This window comes from Tyto alba, unplaced genomic scaffold, assembly GCF_018691265.1.
Source record: "Tyto alba isolate M040663 unplaced genomic scaffold, T.alba_DEE_v4.0 Super-Scaffold_40, whole genome shotgun sequence".
Classification (NCBI taxonomy): domain Eukaryota; kingdom Metazoa; phylum Chordata; class Aves; order Strigiformes; family Tytonidae; genus Tyto; species Tyto alba.
In genome coordinates, this window is record NW_024881316.1 from 32323625 (window position 1) to 32342259 (window position 18635).

Genomic DNA, 18635 nt, shown 5'->3' on the forward strand with positions numbered 1-18635 from the left:
CTGTTCGAAAAGCATGTGTATGTTGGCACTGATGTCCAACACATATCACAAGGGCATATTGGAAAAACTGACTTGGACTCCACTCTGACATGCTGCATACTGTAGGAAGGCTGTTTTTATAAACAGAGGGATTGAGGCTATAGTGATATCCATCTCCTTTCTCCATCCTCCTTAATTTTTTCCCAGGCGTCTGGCTATCAAAGTGCATCTCATGAAATGGAAGGTGTTTATATTCCTAAACATTTTGGAGTACCAGAGTCTAATGACAGAGTAGCTATTAAATTGGCACGTGTACTCCTTGCAACAGCAGCTGCCAATGCTTCACAACTTCTTCTAGTAGAGAGGCAAATTTATTAAGTCAGACTCTCTCTATATTGCTAAGGATTAAAAACTATCACACTAATATAACATAAGGTTATAAGTCGGTTGCTAGAAGGATGAAATCAGTCATCCAAAATTCAAAACTTCACAACTGAGGTTTTCATGTAAAGCAGTTTGATTCATAGGGAAAAAAAAAAAAAAAAATAAAGGAAATTTCTCTCAAGTTCACAAAATACCATTTGAATTTGTTATGCTTATTTACAGTACTATACTTCTATGTCCCTTTTTACTTATTTTGGCTACGGTGGCTGTGCAAAGTAAGATGACTCAAAATGCTCAAATTGTACCAGCAAACATTTTCATTATGTTGTAAAAGGTGATATGTTTGTTCAAGAGTTTTTTCCTTACATTTTTTAAATTTTGGTAATGTTTCTCTGGAAAAAATTGAAACTTAAAAGCTCTTCTCATTCTAAAATAAGAATTTCCACGTGGAGTTTATCAGTGTAATTAAACTGGCATCATTTCCATTTACATGGAAATGTTGTCAAGTGCGCTTACGTTTCCATGTAAGTGAGTCTTTAAGATCCAGGACTTCTCGGAAACCTTTTCAGAGGAAATGGCTCTATCTGAAATAAGAAATTCTGCAGATGTCTTTTACCATAGCCACCAACCCAGTTACTTGTGATTGCAAAAATTCAGTCTGTAGCTATAGCGAGGATTAAATGAATTAAATTATGTGGGGTAAGATCCATCTCACTTATCTGTTATCATTTAAAAGTTAGGTGTCTAGCTTAGCTAGTTGTTTAAGTGCTCTCTGTAGTCAATGGAGAAAGATGGGCACTATTCCAGATGGTGACTCATCCTGCTGTTCTGGGACACCTGTTTTAGGATGGGCTGAAACATCTTTTGGATGTACATCTCTCCTCCTTCTACGGACAGAACCTGTATGCAGGGCTTGGACATACACATGGGTTTAAAGTGACTAAACATGAGTAGGAAAACTGCTGCCTTACATCTAAGTTTAGATAGCTGGACAGATGAATCCTCCTTACTATTACAAACTATGTTTATAATGTATAATGAAAAAAAAAAAAAAAAAAAAAGCAGTAAATAATTACATAAGTATGTCCCCATAAATAGAGACAATTGTCTCAAAGTTTGTTGATTTTCCCATAAAACAGACTGAAGATACTCTCCATAGTGACATTTTCCCATATTTTATGTATTTAGATCTTCAAAGCACTGTTTTCTTTTCAGATTCTATAGGATTAAACTCTTAAAAGACAATGGACATGCTGAAGTTTATCTTTGACTTTTCCATCTTGCAGCCACGGCAGAGGAAAAAAAAACATCACAGAAGAGAGAAATTCTCATTGGACAGATGCTTTACACTTTCAAAAATCTCATCTTTGCTGTGATTTATGCTATTCAAAGTATTTGCAAATGGTACTGAAAAGACAGCATATAGGGAGCTAATAAAACTCTAAACGATATAAATTTACTGGAATGGTCAAGTATAAAGTTGATTGTAAACAGTTGCAGCTAAATAACAAAAGAGTTAACAAAACAAATAGCAAAACAACAGTTGGTTAAATAACAAAATAGTTGATGAATACATGTATGTATGCAGGATAAGGGAATAACCCTCCTTATAGAAATACAATGGCTGGTGTAAATTAGCCTAGGACAGGGATGCACAAATCTCTGGAATTATTGACTCAGTATTCAGCTGCAGCCAAAAAGGCAAACATAACTATGCCATTTAAAGAAAAACAGAAAATATCATTATACCGCCTTATATACTCTTTCATCTGTATCTCCAGTCATTCTCTTTCAGAAAGAATATTGGAGTAGTTGGAAAAGCAACAAAGATGATCAAAAGTATGCAGTGATTTCTGTGTGAGAAAAGGCCAGAAGGTGTAGGAAAAAGGTGAGTAGGAGACTTATTATAGCTAAATAAAATCCTGACATTATGAAGAATGTGACTGGAGAGCAGTGGTACAAGAAACTAAGGGGCTCCCAGGTGGCAGGTTGAAAACAAAGGAAAGCAAAGCAAATGCACTGAGTTATGGAACTCACTGTGGCATGATGTTGCAGGGTTCAAAAGTACAAACAGAGCGGGAAAAGGCAAGGAAATGTCACAGAAGATAGATCTTCCACAGACTTCTTAAATGAAGGTCTAGATATAGCTTCTAGCTCAAAAATTCCTGGACATGCTGATTCTCAAAATCTAATTTACTAAGAATCAGTCTAGAGCTTCTCTTTTTTTAATACTTTTTCTTTTATACTTCTGTATAGAGTATATTGGGCTAACTGGACCTTTCCCTAACCTATGTTGCAGTTCTTAATGCCTCACACATTCTCACATGTTGTATGAATACAAACCTCTCCTTCTGCAGGTCATTAGGCATAGCTGATTTATATGATTACAGACCCACTGAAACAACTTGCCTTAGATCATATTGAAAAGGAATACGCACAGTTTTGAATGTTTTTCTGAATTTCAAAAGCAAAGGTTTGCAAACAGGACCTGAAGACTTCAGAAAAGGTCTGCAGCAGTGATAGTCTTGCCCCGGTGGCATTCCTAGCCATGCAAGGAGGGCCCCAGAGAAAATCCAAGTCAAAAGAAGTGCCTCTTTTACAGATATGTCTTCCATAAAAAATATCAGCTTATCATACCCCATTTCTTTCTCATACTGAAGAAGTCATTAACCTCATATTTTACTTTTTTAGCTTAAATGTCATGCACTATATTACATTTGTAACTTTTAGAAGCTTCATCTGGCATTCTTGGGCAAGATCTGTAGATATCACATGGGGGAAAATAACTTTCAGCACTTATATTTTTTACGTCCTGTCAGAAGTGATTATTCTGAGTCAATACAGCACAAACGCAAGTACACCCTCTCAGTACCCCAAAAGCTGACACAACTACTGGCTTTTAACTCAAGACATTTCATCATAAAGAGTAGCTATAGAGCACTGCTGCTACCTGTTGCATCATGAATTTTTGAGTAAGAGCTATTTCTGTCCTGGGTCTGATGTGGGAGATATATCCAGACTATCTTGACATCATTTGATGCACATGACTACATGTTACTTACTGCTGTCAACATTCGTCAGGGGTAGTCCTAACACCAGGACCTGTGGAGATCTAGAGGAAAGTCAGTCTATCCTTAAGGTAGAAAATATATTTTAATTTCAGTGTTAAGAAAAACAAATTAATTTTTATGGAAAGGTGATTTTTTTATGAAAGAAGCGTGATCTGTTGGGTAAGCCTGCCTCCAAACATGCACTATGGATTTTTGTCAGGTTTATACTCAGTTTGAGTACGTTGGTGTATTCAGCAAGAGTAATATGCAAAAACAGTGCTCTTCTAATGGGTTAAAAATCTTCAGGGCAAAGTTGCATTATACCCAGACCTACATTCTAAAAGAGCTGCATCATATCAAAGAAGTCAAACAGAATTATATACTGATATTTAATTTAAATGTTAAGAAATCCTTTAGGCTAACTATATAAATACAGGGCTCTATGTAGTTTTCATTTGTATGGACCACTCAAATATAGACATGTCCCTTCTAATATAGAGGCTGTATACAACAAATATGTTCTAGGTTTATGTCATCAAGTTATGGACTTCTGAAAAAGTCTCATATTAGCACACTGTATATCTATGTATTTAATAAAGGAATCACACACATATGTATATCAGTAATGGCATATGTGTTCATAAAAATGTCTATATCTACCCATATACAGTGATCACAGAAATGCACATAATTTCTTATAGATTTTGAAGAAAGAGAATAAAGATTTCTGTAATAAGTTCGCTTTTCAAAGATTCAAAATTCTTCTAGCTCACAATACATTTGGAATAACAATTAGGAATAAAAGTAAGAGTCCAGTTCCACAGTTTAGAAATAGCTGGATAAAAACTGAAAAATTAGATTTATACTACAGAGTCTAGAATGAGACAGGGAAAAAACCTTCCTCCAACCTTAACTTTCAGGGCCAGATTTTCTGAAGGGGAAAAGGCACATGGTGGGAAACTTTCCTCTCCCTCTGCTAGTGGAGGCCAGTCTGTTGTTGTATGATGTGGCCATAGCCAAGACAATGTATACACTCTCCACCCAGACTGAGGACATAACTGTGTGGAGTTCTCTACAGTCCACCTTTCCTAAACATTTGATGCTCCAAAGTACGTGCAGATCATTGGCTTTGTTCTTGCAAATTCTTAAGAAGTGCAACCGCATCTTTTACCACTTCTGGTGGATAAAGAGACCTCCCTCCCTTATGGCTGTGGCCATAGCTTAGGCTAATGTTGTACACTGGCACATGGTACTTTTTGCTTCCTTTGGCAGTCAATTTATTCCAATTCCACTATGTACTTATCTTAGATTAATTATGTAAATAAGGATATAATCCTTCTGCATCACATATATAGATCTTCTGATAATAAATACTTTCTGTTTCTATTCAGTGGGGTCAAAATCCCACAAGAATCTTTGTGAGTATATAGATCTATATATCCACATCTATCTCTACATCTGTTTATCTCTACATACAGTACTGCACAAGCATATGTATATATGTATTCTCTGTGTTATGGGTATACATGTGTGTGAGTGCATATAAATAAGTATGTTTATGTTGAGTTCTAGATGTCTGATGTGATTGCAGTGTAAAATTACAATATATAATTTTTCAAAATCTCATAATGTGGTCATCTCCAGATGAAATTTCCTTCCCACCCTAAAAGAAGAGTCCTTAATTATGGTCGAGGCTATTTGTTATGAGGTACTTCAGCTTAAGATCTGCTTATTCAGGAAATGGTTGAAAAGATAGTAAACATTAATTGTCAATTAATGAAAATGGAATGGAACACCTTTAATTCAAACTTTTCCAAAAAGTCAATCCTCAATAAAACTTCAGTCTAAAAAATTAAATCAAATTAATTAAAAATGATAAAAACATATTGGTAACTGGAATAAATGTAACCACAGTACCTACTCCAGCTTTAACTATAATTATTATTTATACAGGCTATTTGTAAAACATCAAAGCATTTTCTGGACATACAGACTAAAGGTACTATTGAAATGCAGCCAAGTCTGTGGTGGAACATAGCACCTGCTGTAACAGTGCATTGTACAGTGTTACAGGGAGATTTGTGTGCTTGTGTTTGTGGAGCATGTGTATGTATATATGTATACATTCACACATATATGTACAATTTTATTTTGTCATTAATATTACATTCACATTTTTTATATGTATGCAGCATAATTAGAATTGAAAGCCCCAATTACACTGAAGTGAAAGCCTGCTTATTAATTAACAATAGGCCTCAGCTAAGTAGCAACAAAAGAAGTGCTTTGTTTGGCAACCTTTGTTTAAAAGGTCCTTTGAAAACTCTTTAAGAATACTATGAATGGAGATTGAACAAACCTTTAATCCTCTTCAGGTCACGTATGTGCTAAAGTGAATAATAGTGTGAGGTCTTTTTCACCTTTTGAGCTCTTTTAAGCCAGTAACCTAACTTGAAATGAGATAAAGAAAAGGCCTAAGAAAGCTTGAAAAACTCTAACTTGTATACTTCTGTCTTATTTATTCTGCTGCGATAAGCCCAAAGATGCATTTCACGATGGAGAGATGTATAAATACTCAATATTTATAATTCCATTCATAATTTCCTCAGTCCCTGCCAGTCATTTCCCTTTTATTCACTTGAAATGCATTTAGAACCTTAGAACATTTTTTTTCATTTAATGCTCCTGTTCTTTTGTGAGTATCAGTGTGAAAATCTTTCCTTCGTGCTACAGTCCCTTTTTCCTATTCAACACTAGACTGCACACGATAATTAAACCTTGGGGGCTTGGTGATTTTGGACTAAAGCTTAAAGAAATGCAGTAGTGAGGCCTCTTCTCCCTCGATCTTCCACCACTTGCTGTGGGGATTTTCTTTAGTTACACATGGCTTCACAGGTAAACAAGCTTGAAAAAAAAAAAAAAAATCACAGGCAGGAATTGAATTAACACCTTAGCATTGGTTATAATGAACCAGTTTGCTTAATTAGATGATTGAAAAAATTATGTTCTAAAACATGACAGGGCACAGACTGAAGTCTCTATTCAGGCAAATGCCCATAGAGTTACACCAAGGCATTTGCAAAAGGACCAGCGTCCCAGCCAAGACTAAAATGGCAATGTGAAAATGCTGAGTTTCAACGCCGATAAAAGTGTTTTATTTTTGTCAAATGTAAAGAAAATTATAGGGTCTTTTTTATACTTTTGTTTATAAGTGAAGTTCTTCAAGTATCTCCACGACTTTGAACGTAAGCTTGTGAACACATTTCCTGAGATACAGGTCTGAATCACTGGGCATTGCATTTTGCCTCTGAACTAGGTGAAAAACCCCACAAATTAATTTGATGCTCGAAGGACAGAGAGGCACTAGAGCTATCACCCCAGCCAAGGGCCAGTCCACCCTGAGAGGTCCCCAGGCACCCCAGTAGCTCTAGCCAGGCTGCCAGGGTAGGGCCAGTCAGCTACAGCCCAGGATGCTGCCAGCAGTCAGGTTCTACTGGAAGGACTGGAGGAAACTGGGATGGGTAAGGGGTTTGAGACTCTTTGGAGGAGCTGGACATGACAGAGAAGCAAGGGAGGGTGCCAGATGCAATGGTGTTTGAAACCAGTCTCCAATACTTGTGTCGGTCAAGGATCAAGTAATTTCTAAATGAAATTTTGAAATGCATAAATGTCTTGTGTTGTTCTTGGGATTCTCCCTTAGCCTTCCTGCTGGCCTCATCTGTATGAAAACATTTCAGACCAGAGAGAAGGGCAATGTCCAAAAAAAAATACTATCTGACAGAAATACTTTCAAGTCTCCTTGCCTTTTTCTTTCTTGTACTGTGTATGAAGACACACCAGGATATGAAGGGCTTTTTAAGCACGCAAGAGGCTGCATAGCTAACTACTGCTAACATCAATCATAAATTGTTTTCTTTCTCAACATTGAAATCAGTATAACAGTAAAACACCAGCTGCTTCCAAAGACAAATGCATTGTTTAAATCAGAGCAAATTGTTTACAAATAGGTTTCAATATTCAGGGTCTGAATTTTGCAGAATGTGTGCAAAATGTTCCTCTGCAGATCTGTCAGCTGCGCATGCACTTGATCACCTATGCTGAGCAATCTGGGAAGCAAGTAATTGGCATTTCTCTGAGCTACTGCTCTGATCAGCTATAATCATTTCTGGAGCTCCATAAGAAAATTCTGCATATTTTTAGCTTCACAGTAAAAGCAGTTTTTACATATATTATTTCCTTTTTTTCCTATTATTTCTCACAGGGGGCCGCCCTGATAGCCCACTCCCCTGCCACCAAAAAACTCCACCACTCACTCAACCGGACATTCTTTTTTTTTTTTTTCTGTTTCAATACCCACTGCTTTACAGGGGGACTGCATTCTTCTGCAGATGTTTATCTCTTAAGGTGTTTGTATATACCACTGCCTGACATCCTCTCTGTAGAGGCAACCACAAGAACCATAAATAATTATCTCCACTAATCGTAAAAGTTGTCTGCTGCCTTAACTGTGAACATTTAGTTTTAAAAGGGACAGTTGCTTAGCCGAGCTCTTCTCTTAAGGAAATTAACTTTTTATCTCAAAGACAGCTAATTTAGCTCTCACCGCCTTTGCTTCCACTCCCAAGTACCTTCTTATCTTGGGTAATCAGGATGCAGGGATTCCCGATCTAGTCCTCTTTATAGCTCTCTTTCAGTAGTGTTACTGTTTGAACTTCATACCCCTGGATAAAAGGGCTAGCACACCAGCTCAGGAAGCAGTTTTAAGTATGAGGTAAATATGCAAGTTACTTAACAGCCCATATATGAACTCAATTACATCCTTCATCTCTTAAGATATGAATAAAAAGGTTTGGCTTTGATCTTGAATGAAGCAATCCCTACTTATAAATCAATGTACCATGGGATTTTATTAGTAGAAATAATTAGTGGTTAACATTGCAATGAATACAATGTTGGGAAGCTTTAAAAAGCAGTGCCAGGTTGGGACATATTTCTCACATATATTATCTGATTTACACAGAGGAAACCTGGATTTTTAATTGGGGAAGTACAGTGGAGATATGCAATAGCTATTTCATTAAATAAGATACATGAAACTATTTAAAAAATAAAAGCATGCACCTGGGCCTTTTTTCATTACTTCATCCATTTATTTTAGTCTAATTTCAAAATTAAATTTAGAATAAAAAGTATAACACTTGTGTACTAAAATCTTAAGGCATATGTGTACATTTAAAAAGAAATGCAAGTAGGCATCAGAAGTTATTTTCACTGTAAACACTCTTTGTATGTTCCCATGTAGAATGTAACGTCTGCATAACAACTTCTCAAATGTCCAAATTCCCTCCTATTCACACAGCGTGGAACAGATGTTGTCCTGCTTTTTATTACTTTAATTTATGAATCATACTTAGGCTGAATTATGAAATTAAAGTGCTAGAAAATGTTACTTAAGCTTGGTTTCTACTTCTGTATCTTTAAAAAATCTTTTTTTTGGAGTGACCTTTTGGGTTATTTTCCCCTTAGTTGCAAGGTCAAATTTCCCATTTGTAGGTTCAAATGTAGCTGATCTAAATAAGTTCATATGTATAAAGAGCCAACATAGAGCAAGAACTGTGCATCCTTACAGAAACTTGAGATCTATAAATTCAACCATGCTGGAAAGAGCTTTTTGTTTAAAACATCAAGCTAAACAAAATGCAATTAAGGCTAACAGGACAAAAAGCATCCCTCTTGAGATTCATAAATACACTTATGGGAGACTGGAAGTAAAGAGAAAAGGCCAATATAATTCTAATTGTGTCTTGTCTAAGCTGACTGTTTAAATGGACAACTTTTCTCAAAGTAAATTAGTTGGTCTGGTTCATGTTTTTTTCACCCTTACTTAACCTAGTGAAGTAAATGGGAATTTTCTATGAGTAAATCAAAGCATAGGGTGCAGAACTTTTACTCTGCTTTGATGACAAACTGTGATCTGGGTTCTTAACTGTATTAAGAAATACTTTAACCTCTAAATAAATCTCATAAAATCATGGCAGTGGTTTAGGAGAGCACTTCTTGCCTTACTTAAGCAAGACTAGAGAAATTTGGAAGGTACCACACACAATACATGTACAAAACTATGGACGTTATTATCGATGTCATGTCCTTTGCAAATCTGTCTTCGCATTCTGTGGTGCTCTTTATTTTTTACATGTGAAATCCTTTGGGAAGTTCATGTGCTTTGTCATTTATTTCTTTACCTAGTTGTCACCTATATTAGTTCATTTTATCATATTACATTGCATTTTATTTGATTTTTAAAACATGCTTTAATAATAACCTTAAAAACCTTACACTTATATGAACTAAACCCATTCTGATTTTTAAATATGTTAGTGCCATCGTGGATGATAATGATGGTTCTTAGCAGTGAAATAACCAGCAGGAGAGGAACTTGAAATGACAGGAATAGAAATGTGCTTGCCTCAAACTTGAATGGGAAAACGGTAGGAATCAACTATGAACCGGGGATGTGCTGGCTGGGTCAGAGCTGGCATGCCTGATGAAGTGCAGTTCCACCCAAGTAGTGCTGGCTGTGGGTTTCCACTGATGTGCTCTTTGATCAGGAGAGGCCAGATCAATAACCCCCAAATTTACCATTTCCAAATTTCGCTTGCTGAATTTCTGGCTCAAGGATAGATTTCTCCAAAATAATACTTTTCTGGAATGGGGTGATATCTTTGTGAAAAAAAGTAATGTATAAATTCTTGACTTCGTTTAATATAGATTGAGAATAAACTTTTGTATAAAAATGTTTCTTGCCTCACTCTACTCAGTAGCCCATATAAACTAGGTAGAGCAAGATGCTAAACCAGGGCACAAGAAACCCAGAATTGCTCTCAGCTTTATCTCCAATGATTCTATAGAACAGAGGTGATTCTGCAATAAGATTCTGCAATGCATTTGAGATGCTTATGTAAAATAACATAAGCCAAGGATTTACCCTGGTAGTTAAAGATTATAGAACTAACCACTTTTGATGGGAACCAAAAAAGTATTACAGTTTTTTTCTCAGGATGCTTCTCCTGAGATTTGGGAGTGATCTATGGGTATAGAAGGCCATACACTTTCTCATATGTCAGTGGAGCCTTACTCTCTTCCATGGGCCATACAATAAATTTTCCAAATCGATCCATCCATATTCCTGACGCTCCTCTCCAGGGCGCAGTTCAGTGCAGATGTTAAGAAAAAAGATGCTTCACTACTTTCTGAAGTTTTGCCCCAGGTAGATTAATGAATTTATAACTGCAAATATTTCTCTCTTTGAGCTATACATGCCCAAATTGCTATAATATGGAGAACGTCACCTACTATGCTTACTGTGAAAATAGCAGGTAATATGAAACAGTCTCTTCCTAAGCAGAAGAACCGGTTTGAAAATCAGTGACACAAATGGAGTATAATTATTTTAATTTAAATACTGCCACACTTACAGCTGTGTAACTGAACTCATTACTTTGGGTTGAATGAGTATAGATCTGATATGAATTTAGTTTTATATTTGTGAAATCTGCAGCACAATTTTGCCACCTATCCACTGGATTTCTAAACTTATTTTCAACCCTGAAATAATGTATTATATCCTCAGGTTATATAGCACAAGAGGCATCCAAGAATTGAATCATAACTCTGCATCTTCAGGGTTCCTAAATTTATGTCTCCTTTCCCTTTTCTTCTCATTTTCTCCATTTAGGCCTCTTCCTTTTTCCTGATGGCTCAGCATTTCCATTACACATTTATTAGGAAAATAAGCATCACTAGGAGAAATTTAGAGGAGAGTAGAGCTTCTTTTATTTCATCTGAATACAGTCAGTCAGTCACTCAGCTCCAGCCACAATATCTGCTTAAGCTAACTATTATTTACCTAAATCAATTTGCAATGGGCTGGTGAGGTGTGAGGGTTGGGATCCAGTCATATGTTTCCCCACAGTTATCAAACCATTTATAACACACAGGTGGATGGATTACAGAATACCCCAGCTATTTTCAAAAAAATCAGGCTTTCTCTTGTATTCCTATTTTGGCTGTTACTTCAGGCAAATGAGCTACTTTTCATTTTTAAATGCTTTTACCGTAGAAACATGCCACATATGGTGACCAACACCAACAAAGTCTGCAGACCAACATAGCTTTGCCGAAACCTTGCTGACAGAGGACACCAAGCAGGAATCCTGGGTGTCTGTGTAAAACATTGGCTGCATATTTCATACTCATCCAGAACAAGTCCCCATACAAGGCTTAATTCTCAAAATACCATTAGCATTCAGTTTTTCCAGCTGATTCACCTTCTGTAAAGAAAAGCCAAATCTTACATTTTATGCCAAAAGGCTCCAATCTCCCTGAACAGGCAATAAATAGTTTCTGCAGAACTGATCACTCACTTGAGCTCATGTGCATGGGCAATTCCTATTGAGGCTGGTGGCTCACCCAGATGCCTAGAGGTGGTACAGGTAAATCTGTGCTGGAAAACTTACACCCACACCCCGCTCACGTGCATGCTAGCAGAGTAACTCCTCCTGCCCTTCTATTTCCCCCACCTTTTGCTTCATCCCTCCCTGTCTGTAGTTTTTGCTGAAGTAATTTGGTCATGAATATACAGTGTGGAAAAGTATGTCTGATCTCTCAAATCCACATATGTTTGATAAAACATGCACGCACACGCTGGGTCACACACATGTGAGAAAGACAAGAGAAACTCCCACTGTACTCCCTTTGCACTTCCAGGAAACACATCAAAGTTAAGAGAAGTGTCTTTTATTTGGTAGGAGTATTCTTGGGAGGAAAAATAGAGAGGACGGGATCTGTCCTAGGAGGACTGGCCTCCATAGGCTGAGCATTTCTGAATGAATCAGAATAATAAAAAGGGTCAGATGAGAAGACAGAAATACACAGTCAAAGATTTTAAAATTTACACAAAGCTCACTGAAAATTTCATCAACCTATTCAGTCCTATATAGGTCCAAGATGCCTGAAAAAAAGATTTCATATTCTTCTGGCATTTGCATCAACTTGGCACGACTGGTGGACATTTTGATAGACAGGAGATGAAAAGTCTATTTCAAACCATGATGCCATTTGGGATATATTTCATATCTGAGATACAAAGAAGTACCTTGTTTAAAATATAATCTACCAATTATGACACTATCTTTAATAATTTCTTTTGCACACTTTTCATCCTCTGTGTTTAGGTTTTTGGGATTTGGTACTTTTTAATATGAAAATAAAGGAACAGTGTACCACTTCTGGGAAAAGCAGAGCAGGGACTTTAGGCATAGACAAATACTCAGTAGACTGCAGGAGCACTTATTTCTCCTATGTATCACCATTTCATCTCTAAGAGCATATCAAAATGTTCACTATTAGAGGAAAGATTTTCATGGTCAGCACATCTCCATATGGGATGGTGGGGCTACATCTTTTATGTGTTATAAATTAGCTTTAACTTATACGCACATTTGTTTTTCCTTCCTCATCAAGCATATCTTAAATCCACATGTAGGTCAGTGTAATTGCAAAGCTTTTGCAATATGTCTGTATATCTCTCCCTTTATATATGTAGTCATATTCATGGACACACTGTCCACATCTTCCTTGTCTCTCAGAGAACATTATTTGCGGCTGTACTTCATAATGAATCAAGAATTCTCCTGTTAAGCACAGCTGTACAGAAGAGCTGCTCTCACTGGCAGTGAAAGGATGCAAAATACATGCAGTGATTCCATTACTATAAGAATAAGGTATGTTTTCAAGTTCTGAAAGGATCAGACCTTTCCTATTGCAGACAAAATTTGAACAAAAAAATCAGTTCAAAATGTACTCAAAGACCTGATTCTCTACTGGAGAGTGTAATTCCTTCAAATTAAGTGGACATACAGTCTCTTGTATGTGTGACTATCTATCTGATGTTCCAGATAATATAATATTTGATTCCACAAGTACTTTGCATTTCAAGCAATACACTTCAAGTACAAGTACTTCTACTCTATGCAATGAACAGCACAGCTAATATCACAAATTATGGAAAAGGGATAAAGAAATTGCTGTGTCATGGGATTGGGATTTTAATTAGTTGAGTATAAATATATACAAAGTTTAAGTGGCTACATAACATGTGTGCCCTTTTTGCTTGTATATATATGTGTGTTTCAGTATTACAGCACTCATTCACAGTAAATGGAAAAGTTGCATGTGCCCCACAATAATGCATAAAAATTGTCTAAAATTGGAATCAGTGATAAGAAGTGATTATTTTTCATCATTATGTGTGCTTTTTCTTGTTTAGTTTTCCACAATCGACATAACTTGTGTGAAAAGATTATTTCAATATCCCATACAGACAGTGTAATGGAAAGCTTACTCCTACCATTTTTGCTTTGGAGAAAGCAATTTTCATTAACTTTACTTTATTTAAAACAGCATAAATTAAATAACCTTTCAAAGTTAGCAATAGAGGAAATGGAAGATTTTCCTCCATTGTTCAGATTCATTTAGATTTCACCCAACCTTTTCAAAGTGTTTTCTGGACTCACTTGAAAAATGGCAAGAAAAGTGAGAGGGCATTTATAGCAAGATAATTAATACATATTAACCATCTGTCTATGAAATCCCACAGGAGAGGTAGTGTGAGACAGCAAGATGAGGTGAACAGTAAGCCCCTTCATTAATGGTCGACTTACGTACTCCTTCAGGCCACAATGTGAATGCAAGGGCTCTGCAGCCTAATTTCTGTTACCACATGCATGATAATTACAGAAAAATACACAGATCTACTCCTGACAGAGTGCCTTACTGATGGCTGGATGGCTGAAATTTAGAAGTACTATCATCATAGGCTTTGGATAAATTTCCAGTACAACTGTTGCCCTCCTGCCAGAAAAAAAAAAAAAAAAAAAAAAAAAAAAAAGTGTTAGAAGATTGATTAATTGTATTTTAATACAATGACGCAATGATCAGGTAAATGTAATCTGCTAATGGTTTCAGATGGGCTGTTAAGCACAATGTCTGAACACAGTCTGGCTATCAGATTTTCTCTTAGATCCCTGGGATCGTTTACATAAACATTTCAGACGCTTATCTTAGCTCTTTTCATCTACAAATCAAGATAGGAACTTCAGTATAATCATCTGGCAATTGCTGGCAGCTGTTTAGTCTGTGGTGGCATTATCTGAACTGAGTTACTGTTGGTCTCAGGCTTCATCTTAGTCCTCAAGTAAACTGGTCTAACATCACAGAAAAATTAAGTCAGTCATCTTCTTTAGCCAACAGGCCACATATTCAACAGAGGTTTGAACTTCTCTCATCTCAAGGGCTGATTGTCACACAACTTGGGAAAATGGCAGGTCTATCTCCCCTTGGTTGGAAAGCCTGGTGGGAATTATATCCTTATGCAAAATTTGTTAAGTAAGCTCTTTTCCAATTCAGTAGAAACATTTTGGTTTGCAAAGAAGTTATAATATGACAAGATCAAAATCAGAAATGACCACTGGAAGACAAAACAGCTTTCAATGCTGCCTGACTCATGTAGATCTGGTGGGTCACAAATTTAGGTTCCATCTATTCTGCAAAGGGAAGACATGACTGAAGCATGGGGGTGCATCTTGCTAATCTACCAAGAGTGGATAACAATGGCAGTGAATAAATCGTGACATGGATTTCAGACCAGGCTCGAAAAGCAAATGCACACCTAATTGTCCAGTCTCTCAATTAGACAGTAGTTGTGCTGACTTGCCTGTGAGAGCTCTGGCTCAGCCTAGGGGTGAAAGTCAGCCTAGGTCTGCCTCTCCCTCCTCTATGTAGAACTTTGACTATGGGCAAGAAGCACATTTAGTGGACAATTTCCTGCTATACAGGGTGGAACTTATCTACAGGGTAGAGATATCTACATTTGTCTAAATGTAGATTGTCTAAATCTAAACTAGCCACTCAAAACTCATCTAATCATTGATAGTAAGAAACAGACAACCCTGGAGGGTTATCCACCTCTTCTCCACAATAGCTGTCAGAAACAGGTGAGATGAATCACCCTTCAATTTATCTACTGTAGGGGTAACATAGATGATTAACACAAGTGGCTTTAGATATTTAAAGTTGTGGCATAAATTTCATTGCTGGTGTGCCTCAAACCTCATTTTCCTATCCCCAGTTCCATTTGCAGTTGGTTACTGGCTGGAATCCTATATAGCATTTTGAAGTGTATGGTACATTTCCTTGTCTTCAGTTTGGCAAGAATTATATGAAGATTTCTTGAGTTATAAAACGGCACTAGTCAATAGTTTAGTGATAGGGCAATTACACAAACAAACAGTCCTGCCTTCAGTCTCTAAAGCAATCTTCTGTTTAGAGATATGATAACATCTCTGAATCAGTTTGACCTGTTCTTCTATTAATAAACTTATCAGTAATATATCCATTAACTGATTTAGTTGGTATGCAAGAGCTTTATTATGCAATGAGACTTGCCAGGACTGTGTTGCAGTGAGATAATGCACACTTCAGACATGGTGTGAACCACCAAGTGGAACTAAGTAACTTCAAAAGCCTGGAAAGTATGTTGAGTTGTAATATTGAATTGTGTGATCTTGAGCAGTGCATTGAAACAAGAATAATTTGAGAAATCTTTAAAGGAAGTTTTTAAATTTACAAAATCTATGTAAAGAGGCTACTGAGTTATTTTGTTGCCAATTCACAAGCTGGAATAGTAGCTGTGTTCTCAAAATGTTTTACTCATTTTTCTGGTTTTTAGTAGTAATTTCAGTGAATGAATGAATGAGGAATGAAGCATCACAAACTTCACTGATACTGGCTTGGAATATTAACCTGTCCTTCCTTCCAGGTGAAAAATGCTTTTCTGTAGCTTCATTGTCCTTAGTGAAATGCATAGCACATCATTCATACGTTAAATGAAAAATAAACAAATCCCCATATCTCAAAAACTCAGGCAAACTCTCCCCCCTCCTCTCCAACAGGAAAGAAGAGAGTTAAGGAAAAAGTGCATGCAGAAAACCTGTCTTAAGCAGGGAGCAATGCTGATGAGAACAGAGTTGGATCAAGTTGAATCACAATGAATCGAATCAAAAGAAAACAACCTCTGCATCTGAGTGAGAACAAAACCTTTGGAACTGCTTATACTCCTGAAGCAATATGCTGATTTTATACATGAACGCCAAAGTACTTTTCTAAAAATAAATTACTGGATTTTTGCAAAATCACTTTGAATTATTATTTCTTCCATTTTACTCATCACAGGCAAAGCCTGCAGAAAGTCAACATCACAGAGAAAGCCTTACATAGTGCCAGAGGCTCTGGCTCCTAGACCTGGGAGGGTAGGCTACAACACCATTTAAACTCCCACTGTGCTCTTAGCAGAAAGCTTATTTCACTTTTTGCATTTTTTTTTTCTAATTTAATAGCTAGAAGTCATATGTTTAAACAAGTTCCTAATAGCTTCTGTTCTATCCATTTACTATAAACTTTCCCATTCCAGTAGTTGCACAAGTTAATACTAGCTTTCCTACAAAATCTCCTACCTCTAGGGAATCGGCATTATATCCTTAGTGGAAATGTGAGGATGCTGAGGAAATCTGACAAGGAATCCTGGAAAGTAACAGTCAGGGGAAACAGAAATCTATTTTGACTTTTGTTGTCACACTAACATTTTCATTTATTCTGCCATGACATGCAGGATGCAGGAGTAGACCCCAAAAGAAACCGCTGATATTCAACGCTGTGCTCACCGAGGACGGGGAAGTAAAGGGATGTCTTCCTGCTGAAGAAGAGGCTGACCCTTTGACCTTAGCTGTTCCCACTCACATACAGATATAGAAATGTAAGCTACTCAGCATGATGCCAGTTAATTTAAATTACCTAACATCCCAAAGGGCAGCTCCCTGCTGAGGAGCCTTTTCTTTTCTTTTTCTTTTGACCTTCTAATACAGAGTAACTTTTCACAAGGATAAGTCAGATGGTCAGCCTGGGAAGTATTCAGTTTCTGTGGCCTTTTGAGGTTTGTGCAAAAGGTCACCTCAGACTACATTCTGCTGAATAAGGGGTTGGAAAATTGCTAAATTATACAAAATAGCCAGATCCTCAGTCCATGTAAAATGATGTAGCTGCACCAATGTAGCCATTTCACTCCTCCAACTGGATTAAGCAATAACCAAAACTAGATGACAAATTTCCTTCTTCATGACTGCAATTTATTTAATTACTTTTCATTTAAGCAACTAAGGTCCTGTCAACGCACAGAAGGTGTACTGTTTTAACCAAATTGCTCTAATGTTTCCCACTTCCTTGTGTTAGATCATGCTGTGCTGCCTGGCGTGACAGCACCGAGTCTGGCCCTTTGGGTCACAGGGTAGAGCAGGACCTTTGGGGCCCTGGTAGGTGCATCCCATTGGGATGCTCTGCAGCACCACAGCATCTTCCTTGCTCTGTGACCCCCCATGGCAATCTGCTGCCTGGTGCATTAAAGGGCCTCAAAAACCAGGAATACCCTGAAAACGTAGAAATTATGGTCATCATTACTAGAAATATTAGATGGAAGATATTACAAAGGTTGCATGTTTAGGGAGGACCAGATAGGTCTGTTAGAAAGGTATATAAATAATGAAAGCGTTAGAAACCAAAGGGCTTAAGAAATATTTTTCCATTTTGCCAATGGAATCTATGGCTAGATATGACTGTGTCCACAATGTGAGAATTAGTAATGCTTTCTTTGTGTAGGTAAAAGTAAATTGATCAGTTAGCAAATAAAATATCCCATGTGCACTGGAGATGTTCATTTAGCTTTCTTGATCCTTTCAGCTCTGGGCTTTCCACAGCTGTTCTTTATTTTTGCTATTTACTTGCACTTCTGTTTATTCCCTGCTCCCCCTGAACTTTCATTCAAGACACTGAGCAAATTCAGCTTTGCCTGAAGAGCTGACCTCCAGTTCTTGATTCTCAGAAACCTGTGGGTCTTCCTGCTTGACATTAATTTGCTGAAAGATGACAGTTTATTCCTTGTTAGCCTTCTGTCTGGCTCCAGACTCTGAGCTGGTGATGTTGGAGGGATTTGCAAGGTGTGTAATGCCCCCCCAAGCTGCTCTTTTGCTGCTTCGGAGTGCCTCGGTCAGCCCTGGCACAGCCCAAGCTGTGGGGAAGCTGCCTGGTGCCTTCTGCAAGTTGGTTTTGTCCTGC